The sequence below is a fragment of the Aulonocara stuartgranti genome, assembly GCF_965226115.1.
Source record: "Aulonocara stuartgranti genome assembly, chromosome: 1".
NCBI lineage: Eukaryota > Metazoa > Chordata > Actinopteri > Cichliformes > Cichlidae > Aulonocara > Aulonocara stuartgranti.
The window spans coordinates 34,591,300-34,612,953 of NC_138939.1; the positions used below are offsets into that span (position 1 = coordinate 34,591,300).

The window sequence follows — 21,654 nt, forward strand, 5'->3', positions numbered from 1 at the left end:
TAAAATCATGGATCTGTGACTCTTACAAAACTAACAATACCTGAAACAAACTTTCCCTTCACTTACCTTCTCTTTTGTTCTTAAATACAAAGGCAGAGCTATGCCATTCACACCCAATACCAATAATCTAAGAGCAACTTTGAGAAAAGACCTCTTCAGTTATTATATTGTTCCTTTTAAATTTTTAGATCTTTAATGTACATTGCAGTGTAGGGCTGGGCGATATATCGAGTTTAAAAAAAAAATTGATATATTTTTATACGAGATATGAGATGTGACAATATCGTTTATATCGATATAGTATAAGTTACGTAATTACACTCGTGGAGCCGCAAGTTTGCCTGTCTTTCATCCACTTTTGTCTCTACGCAACGTTATTCGGCCTCGCCTCCCCCTTCCCCATAGTGATGGGATTTCCGGCTCTTTTTAAAGAACTGGCTCTTTCGGCTCTGAACCGGCTCTTCAGGTTGTTTTGTTGCTTTAATTAATTTATTATTAACAATAATATAAAATTATGCACAAAAGGAATTACTAATGTAAAAAAAAAAAAAAGTGGTTTTATTTATATATGTTTATATATAAATATATGCGGTGGCCCCTAGAGACAAAACACGTACAAACTCCAAAAAGCACGTACAAACTCCAAAACACATTTCTAGCATGAACTGAACTTCCAAAACAGAGCTACCTAGATCACTTAAATTACACAATTGAAAGCATGAAAGCATATGTGTATTGTTTGTGTATTTATACACAAGCATTCATATATAGTCAAATAAAAAAAAAAAAAGTTCATTTACCTGTTACTACCACACACCAAATCCGGTCGTTGGTACTTGCTGGCTTGTGTAGCCACTAGGTAACAAAAGTTCAACACTGCCCATAACATCCTGGAGCATTTATGTTATCTTTTGTACGTGCTTCAGAGTTTGTACGTGTTTTGGAGTTTTTACGTGTTTTCACATGTTTTGGAGTTTGTGCGTGTTTTGGAGTTTGTGCGTGCTTCAGAGTTTTTACGTGCTTCAGGGTTTGTACGCAGTGTTGCCAACTCCTCAGCAAGGAAAATCGCTATTGGTTGTCCTAAAAGTCACTAGAAGTCGCTAAATGACATCATCGCCTAATTTGCATAAGCAGATTAGCATGACCAAATCTAATCTAATCTACGCGTTGTTGGAGAGAGAAATAACATCGTGGAAGAGACATAAAGTGAGTAAAAAACGTCCTAAATGCATTTAGAGTTTATTTAGAGCTACAAATTAAATTTCTTTTAGCAATTATTGGTTTTTTTTAATGTCACAATTCCAACCCTGCTCCTTTACCCGGGCTTGGACCAGCAAAAGTGACCCGAAATAGGCACTCTGGTGGAGTTACTTTGTGTGTGTGTTTATAAGTAGTTTTAATCCTTGTGATCCACAAAACAGCATAAGAGTAAAAGAGTAAAACAAGAACTGACTGCGTTACAGCACCCGCTGCTTGTTGAGAGTAAAAGCGATACGCACGTTCACGTCTTTTTTTAGCGACTTTTTTTTTTTAGAAAACTCGGGGTCTGAAAACTCGCTAAATATAGCGACAAAGTCACTAAGTTGGCAACACTGGCTGCACGGCCTAAAATCATTTCATTTTCTCAAAAGTTGACAGTGCGCCTTATGTATGAATTCTGGTTGTGCTTGATGACCGCGAACCGATTTTATGTGGTAGACGGCCCTCAGAACTCTGTCAAAAAATGTTTTGGTACGACGGAGCTGCACCGCTTGATGGATTGTCGGAGCATTACGGCTGCCGAGGAGCCTCGCGGAGTAATACGTACTGTGCTTCAACGTAATATTACCGTACTGTGTGTGTATAAGAACCATAAATGGCGCCTGTTCAGCGACGTGGTTACAAAGAGGATTTCAAACTCCAGGCTGTCAATGACGCAGTAGAACTTGGGAACAGAGCAGCTGTAAAATCTGTCTGTCTTTGTTATCATGCTCAGCATCTTTTAGTTTACATTTTGACAGCACAATTGTGAGCTTTTTGTTATGCACAAAAACAACATTGTTTTCTTTTATTTATGGAGCATTATTATTTAATAAATGCTCATAATTTATTTTTGAGTAATGTTTTCATGTACATCTATCCCGTATGTTAATAAAAGTGCCTGTGTGACATCTGGGACACAGCTTTGACTAAGAACTCTCTTTTTGTTTTTACTTTATGGCTTTAAAAAAAATATCGAGATATATATTGTGTATCGCCATCCAGCTAAAAAAATATCGAGTCCTATCAGTCCTATCCCAGTGCCTGATTCTGGTCTACTGACTACAGTCTGACCAGTTGCTTGTGTCCGCAGTATTCAACCAGAAATCTGAATCTAGCCTTCGACTTACATTTTCTTGCATGTCCTTTGCACTCAGTCAGCATTTGCTATTTGTTGCTTCTGTCCCTTCTTCCACTGCCTCAGCTGGGAGACCTCAGCTTTCCTCTGATACACTGTAGCATATGAAGTGCCTCAGTTATCCAGGCAGACCTCGACTGCATATTAAACACACTGAACAAATTAAAAAGTAGCCACAGAGTTAATGATATTTACTATTGACTGTGTGCAGTAAATGAGTCTCTCTACTCCTAACACACACACACACACACACACACACACACACAAACAAAAAACAAACAAAACCAGCAAAGTAGCGTGTACATTTGACTGTAGCAGCTGATTAGATTTGGTGCTCTGTGGTACCTGGGCGGCATGCAGCTTTACAGGATTGGACAGTTCTCGTCATGGAGAAAGGACAAATGCAGAACCACATGGGATGACAAAAATACACACACACACACACACACACACACACACACACACACACACACACACACACACACACACACACTCAAAAGCATTGATATTAAAACAAAGCCAGAAGAAAAACAACCTCCCCTTTCCTTTGAGATTTAATCCGCCCAGAGAATGTAAGTAAATACCAGCAGCCCCTATCAATTAGAGCAGGCCCAGGCCAAGAAACCTTCATGACAGTAATGCATTGGTCTCACATACACACGCACACCGAAAGAGAGAGAGAGTGCGCCCCTGTCTTTCTTGTTAACATATGACTGTATAACAATCCAGAGGTTCATTAGTAATGTATACAGGAGTTCAGGAGTTCAGCGGTGCAGCAGAGGCCTCTGATCTATTGTAAACGGAGACAGCGAAAATGAAAAAGTCTTCCTGTGCTCCAGAAGCAGGTAAAAGAATATTCTCCAGTGACAGACTGAACTGTGTTAGCATGAAGGTTTGTGTTAACATGTCTGAGCTTCGGTGTGACATCAGAGGGAAGACTGTGGAAGGGGGTGGGGGGGGTGGGGGGAGAAAAAGAAAAAAAAAGAGTGGTGGGGGGAGAGGAGAAATGCTAATGCACTTGGGGAGGGCAGGAGCACACTTTGAAATCCGCCATGACACTGGAGCTGACACAAAACCGAGCTTTGCGGCTGCAGAAATATCTCAGCGATGAAGAAATGCCTGTGATCCTTCAGCTGGGAAACCGAAGGGCATTAACTCTGTTCACCTATGGCTGCAACACATTACTAATGTCAATTTAAAGAAATCCAACTACACTGCTGCAACAGTTTTTATTCTTACTGTCATGCCCTTATTGTGTCTTTAATTACAAAATTTGCAGATGACTATAAATAATCTACATTTTGGAACTGAAAAGCTCTTCTCTCTAACAAAACAACAGCTTGTTTTTTCTTTCTTCCCTGCTTTATTTAAAAAAAATAAATAAAAAAAAGTTAAGTATCTCTTCTAAAGTCATTTATTCATGTCACACAATGCAGCAGATTGAAATTTGACAAGGACTTTGTAAATTAATCACTTCAATATCATGATGTGATTATTAACATTAGAGTCTGGAGTAATATAAAACCCTCACATAAATACCGCGCTCACAATAGCAGCATTAAAGTCACAAGCTGGAGGTGCTTTGCAGAGAGGAAAACTGAACAAAGTAAATGTGAAGCGCAGCTAAAGCGTGGACCTTATACAGTTCTTGCTCACATGTGTCATTGCAGAAGAGTGCAACTGTGAGGAAAAACAACTGTGTGGGAGAGAGCAAAGGAGGAAAGGAGAAGTGCTCTCTGATGTCTGTAGGAGGACATTCGTTTGACTGAGCGCACTTGGCTCCGTGGCCTTTTGAAAAAACACACAAGCAAACGGGGTCAAAGTGCTGCCTGAGCTCGCTCCTCTTAACTCGGTGGAGATAAGAAGGTCGCCATCTCTGTCACTCTCCTGGCTCGCTGAGCTCTTTAAGGAGTCCACATAATCATTATGATTGATTGCATTTCTTCCATTTTCATTTTTTCTTAGTGGAGAAAAAAACCCCCCCCACAGATCTCTAGTGTGTGCTGCACAGCACAAAGAGCCGGTTACATTTAAATCCTGCTGTCCAACACAAACAGATGACTTCATGTATACAACCTAAAGGAGAAAACAAAAAAAACCAGGAGTCACTGCAGAACTGTAACCTCCCAAATATTGCCACCGTGAAAGTCATTATTTTATCAAAGAAACTAGAGTACAAAGACAAAAGAGAGATAGGTGAGCCTGAAGATCCCAAGACTCTTAGAGACACCATAGTCTGAGAGTTTATTGCCTCTTTCTCAAATGTCTGAGCTCTGACAGCAGGGATTGTATTGTTTTACTCTGGAAATCTGTGCGTGTTCGTAATGATGACAAAATGTGTTCCTAATAGGATACACCTACTATAGCAAGTGACACAAAGGCAGTTCTGAGTAAGAATGGCATTAATATGAAGTCAGAGATCAAAGATGGGTAAAGTCTGAGCAATCATTTGCGCTCTGACTGATCTGCTTGTAAATGTTTTTTTGTAGCCTAAGTTTTAAAAGCTTGTCCAAATGTTTTTGCGGTCGTCTTTATAAGCCATTTAGTTACAGTTTGTCACAAATGTTCATTCATGTTTTTGAAACCTTAGACCCCTTTCTTCAAAATTCCTAATCACAAAGTCCAACTTCCAATTTGGGTTTGAACAAAAACCCCTGACCCTTCTGGCAAAAACCGCACGAATGGCATGAAAACAGTGTTATCCATGCTCAAAACCACACAGTAGTGTTTTAGATCACACAGAGCCAGTCAAAATAATAACAGTACAGTGTTCAGAACACAAAACCCAGATCTTTCCAACCACATGTGGCTCTTGTGTAATTCTGCAAAAGCTACAAAAATGGGATGCAAAAACAGAAACAGGACCCACCACTGCCACCCCCATCTCAAATTTTGCTTTTTATTCTTATTATAAGTGTTGCATTGAAACATCAGAATACAGTAAAGACTACTATGGACGCTACAGATGACCTGTTTAGGCCAGGTTGTTCATTTTGCTCTACTTCCTTTATTTACAGACCAATCACAATAAAGCACACAGTAAATGTTTATATTTAATACATACTGGATATCCGACAAGACTTATGAAACATGAAGTAGGACTATTTACCGTCCTTACTTTTAGTATGAATCAAGTAAACATTATGTTGTAGGTGAAAAATGTGAAAGGAGGCACTCATCGTCCAAGTTTCCCAGAATATATTTTTCCCCTCTTTCTTTTCATGTGGTTCATCATTCATATACAAAAACATGGTCTATCACAGGTGCTCAAATTTCATCTGTTATTACTGTTCTTGATCTGGCTCTTCCTCATCTTCCTCCTCTGCTTCTCAAATTGCTCCCACCTATTGACCTTCAGCTCACCCTCACTGGTGTATAATGGTCAACTGACATCATTAACAGCAAGAGTGAACAAAGTGTGCTTTGGAAATGACATCTGTGCTTTAGTTGTTTTTTAACTTCTTTCTCACTGTTATTGTTTTAAAAAAAGAAAAAAAGGCCAAATAAATTCTGCAAATTATTTCTAACGTGGTGAAAACTGTTAAAGATTTTGCCAGAAGAGTGACTGATTCAATAAACTGGCTGTGGACACTGATAATGGGCTTCGGAGAATAGAAGAGAGTGTTTTAGTAGTTTAGAAAATCTGTAATTATCCTCTTCCAATAGGAGTGCTCCGACATTTGAAATAAACTTTATGCCATTTTTAGGGATAATGCAATGTGATTAAACATAAATACACAGAATTAAGCTGATTTCTCACTAGAAAGAAGAAAAACATCTATGCAAGATATTCAAAATCATAACAACTGAGCTTCTGTTTTTCTTTGTCACACACTTACCGGTTAACACAGTTACCATAGTTACCGTGGTTAAATTCCCAATTGCTAGGCGTTACCGTTTCGAATTTTAATCATCATTAAAACCATGTTTGACTGTCACGCTTCTAATAAGTCACGGTAATCGCTCTCCAAGCTCCACTGAAGTTAGCAGCAGTCTTCCAGATGCCACTACGCAGGCGCAGCTACAGAAAGACGCGAGTAGACAGAAGCACTGCAGGGAATTTTGTCAGTCTTTTCAACATTTTTAATGTATTTTTAACACCATCAGTGACTGTTGTGACTAATCAGTTTTAATCTACTGAGATTTTATGATTTTGGACTTGTATACAAGAATAAACATTATGTAGGGCTGCTCGATTATGGCAAAAATGATAATCATGATTATTTTCACTGAAATTGAGATCTCGATTATTTGACGATATTTATTTAACCCTTTAAGACCTACTATAGAACCAAGTCCGCCAGAGCTTATATTATATTTTTACATGCTGTAGTGCCATTTGTGGGAGCATTTCAAGTTGCTATACAACTGTTATAGCCCATATTTTAATAATATGTATGCATTAAGTCCATAGTAACTACATTAATTGCAAAAAAGTGCAATAAACTACAAAAAAATTGAAAATCATTTTTTGTATTTTTTACATATATTTCTACTTGGAGAAATTTAAGAGGTTTATCCCTCAAAGCTTTAAATACAAAAAAGTTGCAAAAAATAGTTTACAACAACAGGAAATTTATTTTGATTGTCTTCATAGTTTTATTTTGGAGATACAGCAATTTTTATATACTGCAGGAAAAACGAAAAAACAATCCTATGATGCAAATTTGCAAAGAAAACAGCAGGTGCATCAAAATAAACTATTTCCAGCAGTGCAATTCGAGTTCTAAGCATCCCAGAAACTATTCAGAAAAGTCAAACATGACCAGTGTAGGCTTTCAAGGCCTACAAGTAAAAAACTACAATTTCCGCGAAAATGACGTCACTTCCGGTTTCGGCCAGGACGTCTGTTTCACTGTGGGAAGTGTTACGAACAGCTGATCGGATCGGCAAAGCGTGTTTCTGGAATATTATGTTTTTGTTCCTGCAAGCGCTTTTTATGCAAGGAAACCGAGACCGAGGACAAGCTGATGGCATAAGATGTAAGTACAACTCCTCTGGTTTCATATGCAAAACAAATTATTGCGCTAGCTTACACAGTTCAGGTTCTACAGGGATTTAAAAAAATAGTTACACAAAACGGAGCATGCTGCTCTGACCGGCTTTAAAGGGTTAACAATGACATTCTCCAGCTCCACTGTGACCCTTAGTTGGATAAGCAGTTAAGAAGATGGATAAATAAATGGATGAACTTCACTTAGCAAGTTAGTCTAGCAAAGAATGAGCATGCCTGAAATCTGAAAACCACAGGTATCAATATGGTGCAATAGGCTTTGATTTGGGATCTGCTCCACACCAGCAAAGCTAATGACATCTGAGCTGTCCCCTTGTTTCCGTCTCAGCTGCCCATATATTTTATACCTGCTACCACCTGCTACCAAAGGATTAGCCTCTTCCTGTTTCTTAGTTGTTAATGGAGTTGTCCCATTAATCAATGGAGACCACCAGTGGAGTGGAGTTATCTAAAACCTCCAGGGTCAAAAGGAAAATGTGGAAATAGTCTGCAAATTAACCGAAACTTGTCAGCCTATCCATACATGATACAGAGGATCACGACTTGTATACTCAGTGATTCACTGACCAGCTGAAAGACGCATCTCATGTCCGCTTGACTCTAAAATATTTATTTTAATATTTGTTTTAACTGATTAAATGTGTATACTCAGTGCTAAAATGTTCCCATGTGACATCAAAATTAAAATAAGCAAATAGACTTTTCAGGATATCTTGCTTCAAGTGCTGGGGAAATCTGTAGGAAACAGGAAGAGGGCAGAGGTTTGCGGTACAGAACCACATTAAAGGGGAAACTGCAGGATTGAATTACTGTCTGAAAATGTTATGTCCGATTCTGGTACTACTAAAAAGATGTTTCCAATAATCAATTAGCTGTTAATTTGAAAAGGTATCAGCAATTTATATTAACCACTCAAGCAAAAGGCTAAAGCTCTGATTGGGTTCAGTTTCTCAAACATTAATTTGTCATTTCAAGAAAACATTTTTACCTTTTTTTTTTTTTTTTTTTTTTTACATAATTTTTTTCTGTTGCAGCCCATAACGCTTTCCAAGAAGAAGAACCAACTGAAAACAACGTGATGTTTACACTGGTTTATTAGTGAGTATCATGCCGTTGGTCACAAAAGTTGTTTTGATTGTAAACTGAGCAGTGTGCGGTAGAACGACATAAGAAAAAAAATCATAGCAGCTGACAAATGATAATGCACTTCATTTTTTTTAGAATATAAAGAGAAATTTGATTACGTGTCGACTTTGCAAAAAGAAATGGAAAGCTCAGGCAAACAATGAAACTGGAGACAACAACAAGACTACTTTTTCACCACTCTCAAACTCCCTTTATCGCCCTTTCAGGAGAAACATCAACACACAATGCTCCCCATTTCCTCTGTCTATAACCTCTGCATCAGCTCCCCTCCCCCTGCTGTAAGAGTCGCACACAAACACACCGCTCACTCATCCACACTGCAATACCATTTCTCTGAGAGGAGCACTGAGCGCCTCTCTTATCTTCTGCGTTTCAGCTGTCTGCGTTAATTCAATAAACTTCAGAGGAACAAAATGAACACAGGAATAATGGAGAAAGGGGCGCTGGTGGTGGGGGGTGCACAACTGAGCAGAGAAGAGAGGCAAAGGTGGGAGACGAGAAAAATCCAAGAGGGGGCAAAGCACAAACAGAACGTGCATTTATGAAATAGTTAAGAAAAAAAATGAAAACACACAAGTATATTAGTAAAAATATTCAAATCAGAATTGATTTTCAAGAATGGTGAAATGTGGCCTTATGCTTTGATGCTCCCCCCCTACTTCATTTGTTCAGCTAGTGTGTGTCCTCCTTATCCCTCCCTTAATGGCTGAGTAGAGCACACAAAGCCTGCACTGGAATATCAGCGCTGGAGAAACCTTCCGGCACTGCGCTGAGAAATAAATTGCTTCTGCTAATGCCCCTTTCATTATGGCACAGCCCTTAATTGTGCTGCTGACAGTCTGCCTGGCTGCAGGGCTGATGGGAGAAAAGGCTGAGGAGACGGTCATGACGTGGTCCCCGGGGCCAAACACCAACCAGCAGACTGCGGGGAGAATAAAGTAGTGGAGCTGCGTGTTCACCTGGACAGACAACATGGGACCAAGTCTGTATTAAAAAGTGACTTTTAATATAACAAGATTATTCCAAAGACTAAGAGCAGAGCTGGTTTTAAGGTCTCATTTAGAATACATATGTATGTATTTAAAGCGCCAAGAATTTTTTAGGATTTATAGGATAGAGTTTGATCTCCGAAACAACTGTGGTACCAACCAGAACTATTAAAAACCACAGCCTAGCCATGCAGATCTGATTGGCTTCATACCCAGTTACCCAGTTATCTTACCCAGTTAAGAGCCATATATCATTTCCTTCCTTAAGAATTTTTGCAGCTTCGTTCAGTTGAAAAATACCATAACGCGCGCACACACACACACACACACACACACACACACACACACACACACACACACACACTACATCACTTTTTAAAAACAACAGTCTTCCTCATTTTTCACAGAGAAATGTGTTATTTATCTCCCTTAAAAACAGTAGGATGCACTCACAGATTCACAAAAACCTCTGTGAAAAGAAAAGGAACATCTTCCATAAAAATCAACTTCCACAAAGTGTTACGAAAAGACATAAAACGACTATACAAATGAGTCATTGCTAAAGTCAAGCTAAACACTCTTTAAACTGCATAAACGGACGACTTGTCACATTGAGAAGCTGCAGGCTGAGCGTGCTTCATGTTAAAGATGACGTGACATTATCAAGCGATTGTGCCCTGCGATGCCAGGTCCAGCATGCAAGAATAGACCAAAATCTCAAAGACATCAAAAAGGAAAAAAAAAAAAAAAAGAAAGAAAGAAAAGGAGACCTGTCCAATGTCAACTGTCACTTAACCCTCACCACCACCATCCCGCCAGGCCCCAGCAGCAGGTCAGGGGTAGAGAGGGAACTTAATCAGAGGGTTCTCCTGTTACAAAAGCCCCTCCACTCCTGCTGGCAAGCAGTGGCAGGCCGACAGAAACAAAAGGCAACCGAACGCGACTAGCGCTTTGTTCTCAGGAGAGCTGTGACTGTGACTGCTGCTCCTCCACAAACTGTTTGCGGTTAAAACAGAAGAAGGGATGCCGAGGTCAGGGGTAAACATGAGGCTGGGAGCTCTTTATATGCCACTGACTCGTGAACACAGGCTACTGAGGCGTTTTCAATTCTGGGAAAGTCTGATTATGGCGAATCAATAGTCTCATAATGCGAGTGAATTGCTCTTCACTTTCTTATTATTCAGGCTGATGCATTCATTTTAGCCATTTGTTCTCAGTAGGGCCTGATGTATAATTTCAATAACAGTTTTTTTTTAGTCTAGTCTACAGAGACTGCTAGGTCAAACTGACTGAATAGGGGAGATGGAGGACACCAACCTGTACAGCTACGTCCATCTCATTTTCACTTGTCACCATTCCTTGTTAGAGTAAAGTAGAAAGGGACCAGTGCATCAGAAAGATGACTGCACCACCCAAACATCTGACTCTCTTTGCTGTTTTTTCTAATCAATGAATAAATCGAAGGCGTGGGTAGAGATTAAAGAGATCTAAATCTGGGCTAGCATTGCCATTACAACCGATCTAAATCACAACCATGTGACCCAAATAAACAAAGGTGAAGAAGCAGCAGGGAAACCTCACACCAAGCGCCTCACATCAGACAAAACAAAATCTTGAACATATTTTAGTTCCTGACGGTGGATCATCATCTGTCATCTGGAGACACTTTTGGTTAAACCAGACAACCACAAGCAGGAACAGACTCTGGAAAGAGGTTTACCTTCAGGGTGTAGGTGAACTACAAACTAATAAAAAATAACAGCATTACAACAACAGCAGTGAAATAGTCACCAGTGAAAAGCAGACTGTGTAGCTGCTGCTTTAAGAAACACTACAATTAAACATATTTGGTCCAATAAGAGTTTTTTTTACCCAAGCTGGCAGCCTTAGTTCAGCTCCAAGGTTATTATCGTTAACGAAAACTAACGAAATAACGAAAACTGGAAGTGAAAAAACATTTTCCGTTAACGGAAATAAAAATAAAAACAAAAAAGGAAAACTAACTAAAACTGTAATGAGTGTTCACAAAACTAACTAAAATTAACTGAATTTATAGCAAAAATGTGTTTATTTTTGGTAGATGTGTGTGTGTCATACAATAGTCAAGGGTGAAAATGAAGTTTAGTTTCCAGATTTTTTTCTTGCTGTCTCATTATGCCAGCAGGTGGCAGTACGTTAGTCGAGTCGTCTGTGTTACCGCTCCGTCCACGCGCAGAATCATGTCAGGAAAAGTCAGGAGAAAGCGCCAGAGTCCAATTTGGGATTACTTTGAACATGACTGTGTTTTGGATAAAGCAAGTGTGGAAAGAGACAAATTATGAGGGACATTTCTAAAGGGGAAAAAAATCCCACAAACCTTAAAGTGCACTTGAAAAGTTCACACAAGAAGGCTAACCTAGCTTACCTTGAGAAGGGAGCACACTCAACCCTCATCCCCAGAAAACAGAAGCTAACCCCAGGCAAGCTAGCGTGATGCATCACGAGACAACAGGACTGGGATATCGACATAACTGTGTGAGTCAATTGCCCTCAAAAAGTTTATCAATTCACTTGAACCAAAATTACGAACACCCGATGCTGCAAGAGTTAATAGTCTCATTGGGGCCAAGATATAAATTTTATAGTTGCCTGGTATCAGTGGTTGTTCATCTGCCTTTATTCATTTATTTATTTAAAGAACCCATAGGTGGGAATGTGAGTTGTCTGTCTCTGCGTGTTAGCCCTGCGACAGACAGGCAACCTGTCCAGGGTGCAGGGTATGGTAGCTGGAATAGCAACATACCCAAGGTTAAGCAGAAGAGCATGACTGATATGATGAAACTGGGATTTTGTTGCACTTAATTATTGCAAACACAGCTAAAACTATAACTGAAACTAATCAAAACTAAACTGAAACTAAGGATTTTCAAAAAAATAAAAACTAAACTAGCAAACAATTGGTAAAAACTAATTAACTCATTCACTGCCATTGACGTCTATAGACGTCAATTACGTTTTTCAATGGGAGGGGCTAGAATACAACCTAGGGCAGCTTGTCAGTGAAAACTGAAGCCCACCAGCAGTAAAAGTAGACCTGCAAGGAGGTGCAGGGTTTGCGTACGTAAGGGATTGCGCAGTGAGACAAAAATGTGGTGCAAGTCTCGTTGTGTGCCCTTGCATCCCGGAGAGTGTTATAATGATTACCACACAAAAGTGAATTATTCATTGTGAATAAATGTTTCACTATGTATATTTTATTTTTTCATATATTTGTAAATAAATTGTTTTGATAAAACATAACCTTTCTCAGTGTTATTTCTGTTTTATAGAAGTGAAAAACTATTTTATATGTTAGAGGTGTCACAAAGCAAGAAATATTAGTGTCAAAGGCACTTTTCTGCTTGAAATGTATTTTTCACAAAAAGCTCGTTTTCTCCCTTTTTTTGGTCAAAACAGGCATTTTTGGTGGAACCCACCTCTCTTCTACAGCTGATTACTAAAGAATGGAAAATGGTAGAAACAAGCTTTTCTTTTTGGATGAAAGAAGAGAGTCTGTTCTTCATTTTGGTAGGTTCAGCGTTTATATGATCATAACACACAGTTTTCTGTGGCTCTTCAAAAATGAGTAAAAATGCTCAAAAACCCTGGCAGTGAGGAGTTACCTGATTTGAAAAATGGCTGGCAGTGAATGAGTTAAAACTGATATAAAATTGAAAATCTGAAGTCAAAACTAAATAAAAAATAAAAACTAATGAAAATTGCAAAACTATTAAAACCCTGTTCAGCTCACACTGTTTTCTTAATTATTTCAGTTAAAATACAATTAATGCAAATCAATATGAAGACCACAGAATCTACCTTTAATCCAAGGAATATGAGTATTTGTGATTCGTGTTTAAAACAAACAAAACCCTGAATATTGACCAGAACACTTGCAAGTGTATTTTAGGAGTAATTACTTCTAAACAGAGCAGCCTTATTAATACCAATTTATTTATCCAGTGTATGGGAAAAAAATTAAGGGGTGGGGCATCTGTCTTCATAGCCTTTATTGTGTTGCTTAGCTAAATAGATTACGACTATCCATGCTCTGTGACGTAATAGAGAGTTGAGAGTAGAAAAAAAAACCCTGAAACTGAGCAGCAGGTTATTTGTACATAAGATGACTGCATAATGCATTTAATGTGAAAATTCACCGCTGCAACAACATACGGCAAAGGATGGAAAAGCATATTAGGTCTCCTTAACAACTATACCGTGCCACCCAACACTTAAAACATCCACCGTACCTACAGCTAGGGATGGGTATCGAAAACCGGTTCTTGTTGAGAACCGGTTCCCACTGTTTCAATTCCTTGGAATTGTTTGCCATTTTTGCAAACGATTCCCTTATCGATTCCAGTCGCCCCGAATGACGTCACCATGTTGCGGAGCGTCGCTTACCTGGCAGGAAACATGGCGGTTCAAACACTCAAAAGTTTGATTATACTTTACGAGAACGGATGACAACAGGGCAACTTGCAATACTTCCAAAGTAGATATTTCATTTAAGGGAGGAAACACTACGAATATGCAAAAGCATTTGCTCACAAAACACGCGATGACCTTAAATGAATGTCGTGTTTTTAATTCCGCTCCGGACTCGTGAATCTCAACCCAACAGCAGCGGTAACGTTTGCACGTCCTCTCCCGTTAATGCGGCAGGTAAATAATCAACAACAGTGCATATTATGTTAGCGCGATCTGCCTTATTACAAAACCTGCCATTACTGTGCATTTAGGTGACCATGATGAGACAGACAGAGTCTGGCTGGCTCAGATGCTGGCAGTTGTCGCTGCAGTCTACCGGTAGAGTCTCTTTTCAGGCCAGGATAGACGAATGTCACCGAGTGACTAAGTTTGTGGTAAAAGGCTTGCACCCACAGCAGATGCCCCCGATTTTCAGTAAGTGAATGTGTTTAATTGTAGGCAGGGACATTACTGGATATTCTTGTGTATTTGCTACAGAATAATTTATGTTGTACTTTGTTATTGCTACAGAAGAATATTTATTTTATTATTTTACATTTACAATTTTTTTTCCTGGGGACCCTGTGACACCCCATTTAAGAGCCGTAGGCTCTCTTAAGGATCTCTTAAGATCTCACTGTTGGGTTTGTAAGGCCATGTTACTCCTAAATTATCTTGTTCAAAGAGAAGATATAAAACAAAGTTCTAAGCTAATCGACCTTAGTGTTCTCCTTTTTTTAAAAAGAATCGATAAGAGAATCAATAAAGAATCGAATCGTTAAACAGAATCGAAAATGGAATCTGAATCGTGAAAATCTTATCAATACCCATCCCTACCTACAGCTGAACTAAAGTGTGCTGTATATACATTTTTGATACGTTTTGCATATCTATATACATATATACTGTCAAATCTTTATGTACATACATCAAATATAGTAAACAGTTATCCATTCCAACATTTTTGCAAGCTGCAGCCTGACTATAATATTAGGTTAATGTGCTGGTATGGTGGTGACACTACAGAGCCTTGTTGTTCTAAATGGCTGGTTCGTCTCAAGAACTCAAACAAACATGAATCAAAAGCAGAAACATTCTGTTTTCTCCTGTTTTTACTTTTGGTCTGCAATGACCAACTGAAGCTCTGAGGAGAAGGTGTTTGTTGTGCTGTGCTCACTGACAAATCAGACAAAAGGAGGGAGCTTTAAAACTTTTCTATTTACAAATCACACATTTATTCCACAATTATATCACCAATTATGTGAGCCTTTTCATCTTCAAAGCAACCCCCCTGCTGAAGGGTTCGCGTAAACAAGGTTTAACTTGTTTATCCACAATGTGATCGAAGAAAAGCAGGATCTCCTGGATGGAGACACAGTCCATTTCATGTTAAAAGTGGAGTCACATGGGTGGAAAAGCTACTATTACTGACTCGGAGATGGAAACGTCCTGTTGAATTATCATCCTGCCACCTCGAAAGGATTCTTCTGTCACGTGACTCTACATACTGAGCAACCTCCCTCTTTGCAATGAGCCAACTCAGACTGACAAAAAAAAGCTGAATTTCACCAAACGCAAACACTACAGCATTGGCTCAGAAACGGGTACTGTGCACAAATCCAGTTCCAAAATCCATTTCCTCTGCTGCTTTTACAGCTCTCCTCTAACAGACTAGAAAAAGGAAATATGGCACATAAAAAAATCCTTCAGGAGTTCATTAATAAAACCAGGACTGTGCTGAAAATGAAAGTGTCAAAGCCGTGCGTGTGCTTCTCTTGGCGTTTCCTCACCAGCTCGTGTCAGAATATCCACGTGTATTGATGCACCGGTAAATGATTCATACTTACAATCTCCTCAATTATTCACAGGGCAGGAATAATTAACGAGGCACGTGGAGAAGAAGGACTTTGTTAAATGTGGAAGATTTTTTCACATGTAGAGGGGTCGGGGGAAATTCCATTTTTGTGCATTGCAGTCAATGTAATGAGCTCAGGTGTCTCCAGTAACTGATTTTAACAGACAGTAAACAGTAATAAAGCACCAGCATCACAAGGGAAAAGAAAACATTTTAAGACTCTCTGTTCTCTACAACCTCACCATCGTTTGAGGGTGGAGCATCTCTGTATTCACCAGTGATTTTTGGGTGTGAAGCTGTACCGGTTGGCTATATTCTTTTTTTTTAATTTTGGCTTTCTCAAAATTTTGAAAAACACTTCAAAATCCTGCCACATTTTACAACATACACATAGATGGATGCAATTCTTATTTTCCTTAATTTAGGAAAAGCTTTTCATTTATCAGATTAAAAGTATAATTTTTTCTGGTAGTATCGACATAGGTAATTTCCACTGCTTTGTATTAAGATGAAATTGAATAAATATAAGTACACGAGGAATTACAAAGCAATATAAAAATCTTTTCTCTCCACTGCTTAAATGTTCTGGACGGCAACAAGATTTGTTTTTTCCAATCTCTCTCACTCTCTCACTCACACACACACACACACACACACACACACACACACACACACACACACACACACACACACACACACACACACACACACACACACACACACACACACACACACCACTTTAAATCCTAATAAATGCTAAAAATTATAACATGTAAGAATAAATTCCAGGCTGCTCCTAATGCTTCTATTTGATTATTTATTTAGGTGCATCAGCTGATAACAATACATTTTTAAAAATTATCCAGCTGTAATGGGGAAAGTCAAGTTTATATCTGCCACTTAATAACCATGGGATAGCAAGGGAAATGATTTGCTTGTTTTACTTGTTCTTGTGACAAAAGTTAAAACTGAACACTTTAAACCTGAAACACAAAGAAAAGCTGAGGGGTACAACGGGCTCACTGTGAAAATAAAAAGAGAGGAAAAGGCAAAAACACCATTGTCCATATTCACAGAGGTTTTAAAAATGCTCCGACTGCTCTTAACTCAGCAGAGTCCCTTTTCAGGTGCCATTAAAAAACTCAGAGTGAGGAATGGACAAGAACTTTGCAGCGTAGGTTCTTCTCCCTGAGGCACTGCCATTGGGCCTTCATTAAAAATCCCAGCATGATTCTTGTTAGTGATGCTGAATCCATGCAGGGAAACTCGTTCCGTAATGACAAACATGATTTAACGGGGCTTACAGGTTGGGTCTGAAAGAAGATATCACAAGTCAAGGAATAAAATTCGAGATTTAAATCGGCTATTCCTCAAGAATGGATAAATAATGTTGTTCAATCCGATTATATCTTTAATGACACAAAAACGTCTCCCATCACCGACCCTGGTGGTGATTGAGAAAGCTTTCTCCGCTGACACTGTTTTGCTGGCTTGCATGGCACGCACATCCAGTGGGAATTAAATAAATTAACACTCCAAAGGCGTTAATGGCGTAATGCAGTTAAATCATCGAGCGAGAAATGCCAACGCATCTGCGATCAAGATCAACCACCAACAACATCATCTCTGCCCAATCTAATCCGGTGCACTTGATTAACTCCTCGTTATTGCAGGCCTGGATCGCGTTTCTCCCTCCAGTGTTTTATGCTGGGTGTTTTTTTTTCCATGTCTCACCTGCACACTCCACTGCTTAAAATGTGATTACGAAATCTTAGGTTTAGGAATAAAAGTAAGCAAAGGTAAGGATTTTTTGTTGGGCACTTTTTACATTTTTGACAATTTCATGTTATTAATAATAACAATAAAAAAAACACTATCAACATGTAACTGATTGGAAAAATGATCATTTCTTGCAGTACAACTAGGATTTAATTCCCCTTTGAACCTGAAGAAATTAAAGGTTAAGAGCAATCCAGTTCAGCTGTCTATGTCAAAATGTTAAGAGATATGACTTGCCACCAACCTTCCCCCCAAGTCCAGTAACATCATTTAAAGTCTTATTAAATCCTGAAATGTAAATGTTTTTCAAGAGCTTTTCAGGAGTCCTTTTAGTTTCAGCTCTGCCTGTCTGTCTGTATGTGCCTGTGTGTCAGGCCTTCCCACAGTCTTGCCCAGATCCTGCCCAAATTGGATACGAAGTCATTAGTGTCCCAACTCGAAGCATATGTTCCAAGTTGCTGAGCATTTCATTTCACAAGACGATGACGAGGGGGCTGAGGAGAGGGAGTTAAAAGGAGAAAAAAAAAAGAAAAGAAAAAAAAGAAACACAGTCGGCACAGAAAAATAAACCAGACGCAAACTGGGCCAGACTGAGCCTGTCGCTCACTCACACAGAGGCAGGGGCGTCCCATGCTCCGAAGAAAGTCCACTTTGACTTCGGGGTCCCGTTCCACAGCATCAGCTTATGAGCGCCACTGTGTGCGTGCGTGACTTTCTACGTGCTCTACATTCATGTTTTCATATGCGGGTCAGGGAATGATACCTTCCACGCCACACAAAAGGCACTGCTGTACTCCATCTGAGAAATCTAAATATTCTGTCTAGGACGGGAGGGGAAAAAAACATTAGAGCGAGGATTATATTTCAAAAGGCGGGCAACCCCCCACCCCCAGCCTCCACCCCTCTCTCTGCTTGCAGAGAAGCAACAACTTTATTTATGTCCAAATACTGCAGATGCAGTGAGAGAACGGCGAGCAAGTCGGATTATTATCTCCCAAATCTAAACAAACCTTTACTTTCCTCGAACAGAGCTCGTATTCTATAAGCACTTAAACATAGCAGGGAAGGGGGTGGGGGGATGGGCTCGGAGGATTGTGTGTGTGTGCGTGAGCGCGTGTAATCTCAGGGTTCCCAGACCGAGTTTAAGAATGACAGGGTAAAACACTGCAGGCTCTGTGGAAGCCAGGAAACAGCCTAATGTATTTATCCAAACACATATCTGCTGAGAGGCCCCATGGCTTTAACACATCCCCTTCTACACGGGCTCACCTCCAAAAAGAATCACACTGAAAACTGGACTTAAAACACCCCCCCCAAAAGAAAACAACCCCACAATGAGCAAAAAATACAACAAAAACAACAACAAAAAAACCTGATTACAGTGATTATAGGAATAAATACTGAGATTACATTCTCAAAGTTTTCAACCACTGTATTATTACATTTTTTCCACTCTGTTCCTCTTGCACTGAACTGAAACTCCTACCGTAGACCCTCTTTCACAAAATAACACCAAAAATACACCTTATAACGACTTTCTTACAGCCGCATCTGTTCTCGTTTGTCATCGTCTGGAATAAAAGTAAAACAGTCTCCAGGTGACGAATGAAGATGATGAACCACTTTTGGAAAATGTTTTTAAGTTTCCCTGTAAACATCAGGAAGATCCATCCTTTTCCTACTTTGCTTTCTTCCCCTCCTCCTCTTTCCATTTTCTTCCAAAAATGTTTTTTGTAAGGCTTTCACAACTCAACTTATGCACAACTGCTGCAGCACTGCAAATAAAAAGGCAGGGAGAAACCATAGTAAGACTTCCCAGGGAACCAAAAACAAACCCTGTCAATTCAAGAAGCATAAAAATAATAAATCCAAAAATAAACCATGGTATTTCAGAAAAAATGTTACCTCAGAGAGGATGTGTTTGTTTTTCTTTGGTTTTTTTAAATTTTTATAAAGACAGAAAAAATATTGTGTGGATGTTCTATTATTTGCCTTTTCAAAGACTGCGGAAGCCTCACCAAACATCAAACCAGACTCTGTTCTGGTGAATCCTGTGCTGCTCGACATGTGTTAACCCAGACTCACGACGGCGCATTTGTTCTGATTTTTAATGTTGTCTTTGCGATCCATTAAAACAGGACTGATGTAACGCAAGCTGATAGGTGAGGTCGCCTCCCTTTTCACCACACTCGGAAGCACGGGCACTTGCTGTACTTGGCAGCCCCACTTGCAGCTGAGGAATCCCAAATCAACACAGTGGCACAATTGTGAGAACACTGCCAACACCAAGAGGAAGGCAAAACTCCATTGAGCTGTTTACAATACTCCATCTCCCAAAAATAATCCTGCTTACATGAATGTGATTATTATGCACACACACACACACACACACACACACACACACACACACACACACAGAGGATTGTGGGACTCTGAGTGTTTCAGGCAAATGATATTTAAAAAAAAACAAAAAAAAAAAAAAAAACTTGTCTGCCAGATGTTGCTGCTCCCTAAAGTGAATCAGTGCAGCTGTTTGTTGAAGATCTTGGACTGACTAAAAACATCTCCTTTATGATTGTTTACATATCTGCATTATCTCAGCCTCTCACACTTCACATACAAAATTAATTAATTAATTTAAAAAAAACTCCAGTCCTACACGACAATCCCAACAGCTGCCATCTCGGTTCAGCCCGGTGCCACCACCACATCTGCAGCCCAAAGCAAAGACTTCTCCCGGCCTCTTATTTGGCTTCATACACACCAAGGTGACGTGGTTACTCCACTTAATACGTTGATTTGCCGATTTTTCAGCTTCACCTTTGATTTCAGTGTGATCTAAGAACGCTGTAACTGCGCAACAAGATCGAACATGTGTGCACAAATCTGTAATCGTGGCTCTGCAGCTCTCTGGAACAGCGTCTCAGCGATCTCTAAGATGTGATTTTGAAGGGATTGAATGGATTCTCACAAGTCAATCATATGTTGTTGTTTTTTTTTTTTTTTTACCATAACATTGCCTAAACTGACAATTTTATAATTACCATTTTCTGTGCTAACAAGGAAAGCTGGGAGGGGAAAAAAGCCATGAGCTTTGCTGTGATTTTACCCCCAACAACGTAATTATATGTGAGGACTTGGGAACGGCACATTTGTACAGACCTCACTGTGAAAGCTGTCTACAACAAAGATTAGAATGCTTTGGTTAGCGCTCTTATGTTTTGGCGTGGGCTGGATTTTCTCACATTATTGTACATTTTGGTGTTTTGACTTTCAAAAATTCAAAGCAGCGTCACCATCGACACTGCTCTACAATGTTTATTTCGGGCATAAATTGCATTTATCCCTGTGTGTTCCGCTCACGATGTAGAAAAAAGAAAATAAATTGATGGGCTGTGCTTTTCCCCATAAATAAATGCACACGTAAAGGCAAAAAAATGAAAAAGAAAACAGGAGAAAAGAAAGAAATGACAAACAACTCCATTACAGCGATGATGGAAACTACAAACAGGCTCTTCAATCTCTTCCTGGCCCTGCTGCAGGTTAACTTCACAACATACACAGAGAATAAATGTCACGAGCACGCAGTGTACACAAAACCAGCAGTCAACAACCTTTTGGAAAAATCTCACAACTGCTCTAATTGGAAGAAGACACAAAGTGAGCTGCAGCTCTGTTAATATCTGGTCACAGCTAAAACACAGCGTTGTAAAGTGTGTTTGTGTGTGAGGGTGTGTGTCGAGGGTTGATGGGTCACAGCGCTCTGACCCACTAATGAGAGGAGCAGCATAACCACATCAGACAAGAGCAACACTAAGTAACTGGTCTAATAAATAACTAAGGAGAGCGCCTTAATGCAGACAAAGCATCCACATACCGCAATGACAACATGGCACAAATGATAACCGTCTCACAGCGAGACCGCAGCACACACCGGTGAGCAGTACGCACCAACAGCACACGCAAGAAAGATTACAAAAATAAATAAATAAAACAACACCACAAG

At 39.5% G+C, this 21,654-nt stretch overlaps 1 protein-coding gene across 2 annotated transcripts in view; it reads right to left on the bottom strand.

Moving 5' to 3' along the window:
* Window positions 1-21,654, bottom strand: part of mpped2a (metallophosphoesterase domain containing 2a) — an 80,062-nt gene that overhangs the window by 54,911 nt on the left and 3,497 nt on the right. The gene's annotated exons all lie outside the window — the stretch shown is intronic.